Source organism: Drosophila biarmipes, chromosome 2L (assembly GCF_025231255.1).
Source record: "Drosophila biarmipes strain raj3 chromosome 2L, RU_DBia_V1.1, whole genome shotgun sequence".
Lineage (NCBI taxonomy): Eukaryota > Metazoa > Arthropoda > Insecta > Diptera > Drosophilidae > Drosophila > Drosophila biarmipes.
Window position 1 is genome coordinate 25,016,659 of NC_066612.1, and position 2,352 is coordinate 25,019,010.

Below are 2,352 nucleotides of genomic sequence, written 5' to 3' on the forward strand. Positions count from 1 at the left end.
GGTCGTTATACTCGGGGTCGTTATACTCGGGGTTCGGACCGCTTCGGGACTTCACGAGCCGGAACCGTAGGCTCTCCTGGAAAATTTTACTTGAGACCGTACTGATCGACTGCTCTCCCTTCTGGCTGATCTCGCCAGGACTTGCTCAATTATACTTGAGGTACGAAGCTTACGCCGGGACACGCCAAAGAAGTGCTTAGGGCGAGATACACTGGGTTTAGACAGGCTTTCCCCCGAGTTCACATCAAACTCAAACTCAAACTCGACTTTGACCAAGACGTGATAACAAAACATTACATGGAAGACTATTTGGATGGAGTTCAAGACATTAGTACAGCCGTAAAATTGATCATGGACGTAACGAATGTACACAAGGTAGGTGGATTCTGCATGCGAAATAGGATATCTTATTCTCCAGAAGTTTTAAATCAGATAAAAAACAAAACTTCTCCGAAAAAAATAACAGAAAAGAATTTAACCGAAGAGTTCTAGGTTAAATAAGAAATTTAAGATGACCAATTAAGTGCAAAGTTTTAAAAATTAAGATGTTCATTTTTTATCTTTTAGTGTTTCTTTCAAATTTGTATACCCTTGCAGAGGGTATATTTATTTCAGTCAGAAGTTTGCATCGCAATGAAGAGACGTTTCCGACCCCTTAAAGTATATTAATTATTGATAATATAGATGTAAAAAAAAAGGTCTTAAAAATGCTCCTTTAATGGGCCAGATTCCAAGCTGCAATATAAAACATACCGAGAGAGCCTTTTTGAAAGAAGGTATTCCATTAGGACCAATGGATGTTACCCAGAATAGAACTCATTTCATGAAACGGGAAAAGAATATAGACAATTTATAATATGTAAACGTAAATGGACCAAAAACAGTAGTGTTTTGAAGGAAGGCTATCTAGTTTTATTAATGGAATGGACCTTCCTAGAAATGTTTGGCCAAAAAGCTTAATTTCTGTAAAAAAAAAATTAAACTATATGTGTCGTCTACATTTAATTTTCACGTCTCCAATACTTTGGAGGAGATTATTCAATAATAATTTAAATTGTTAACGAACTTATTATATTCAGAAAAAATTAAAATGTTATACAAATCTCGTGAGTACCACCAATTGAAAGCTGGTCACGTTAGCAAGTATTTAAGTAGGCGGTAAAGTTGCCTTGTCGATGGTTCTTCAATTTGGGAATTGACAATTAATTTGATGTTGTTCTGATACGTGCGATTAAGGGTGAAGTTGGCAATCCTTCGATAATTTTGTGTTGCGGATCGCTGAATGGGCGCTTTGGGTGGTTGCTTTCCTGCTAAGATTTGAGTTGGAGGAGGTTGAGATTTTGGATGCATCAATAACGAAAGTTTAGCACTGCTAGGAGTATGAGGTTTTTCCAGCCCGACATTTCCACTTGCCCTTGGCACTAGGTAAGTACCCTGATCTTCAACGCGACTCCTTGTATGTGATCATCCTCCTATTCTCTTGGCAGGTTGCCGTTGCTGACGATGAATGGCCTTTAAGACTCCTGCATATGTGTTGCTGGTTTGGACCCCGATCCGGACGGCGATCTCATCTATTCGTCCGGGCATTATGTCCTTCCACGTGGTGCTTAATCTCTTTCGGTACAGCTGTCTTCGGGAGACTGCTGCTGCGTGTTTCCTGCTAGTCCCAATCGAGTCTTTCGATGCCTTGGTTTGTTCCCCTCTGCGTTCTTGTCGTTCTTAAGTTCTTGGGCTCTTCCCTTAGTATCCTATGGGCATCCTTCGAGTTGTACTTGGTCTCTTTTGCATCTGTTGCGTCTGCTTCTTGTAGATGCTCACTTGTGTTTTGCGTTTGTTGCTGTTTCATCTCGCTGACGTAGATGGTGTTGCTTGGCCCACACGACGTCCCACACCCCCATTGTCTCCTCCTAAGGTTGTAATGCCTAACCTGCTCCTGGGAGATCCAGATCTCGAAAATTTCCCCGAGTTTGTTGGCCTTCTCCTCTGGGGTCTCAGTTGGTCGTCCGGTCCCCAAGGTCTCTCCGACGAAAGCGGTCCGGCAAGAAAGAGATGCAGATCTTCGGAGATTACCCTCTCTTTCTTTGTCTTATAAGCCCGCGGCTCTCAGAGAGTAATCTTCGACCGGTCCGTTTGTTTTGCGCCGCTCCGTTATGTTCAGAAAGAAACGAAAAGAAGAAGAAGATTTGGTGCATTCTATTTGAGTTAAGAAAAGAGAAGCAGCGGCTGTTTAATTTGTGCGGCTGTTTATCAATAAAAGTGATATTTTTTGAAAAAAATCAAGTCGGGTAAGTGCTTCCTTTAGTTGAAGATGTTGTGCTTTGATCCACGTTTAAAGAACGTTTCTTTTTTGAG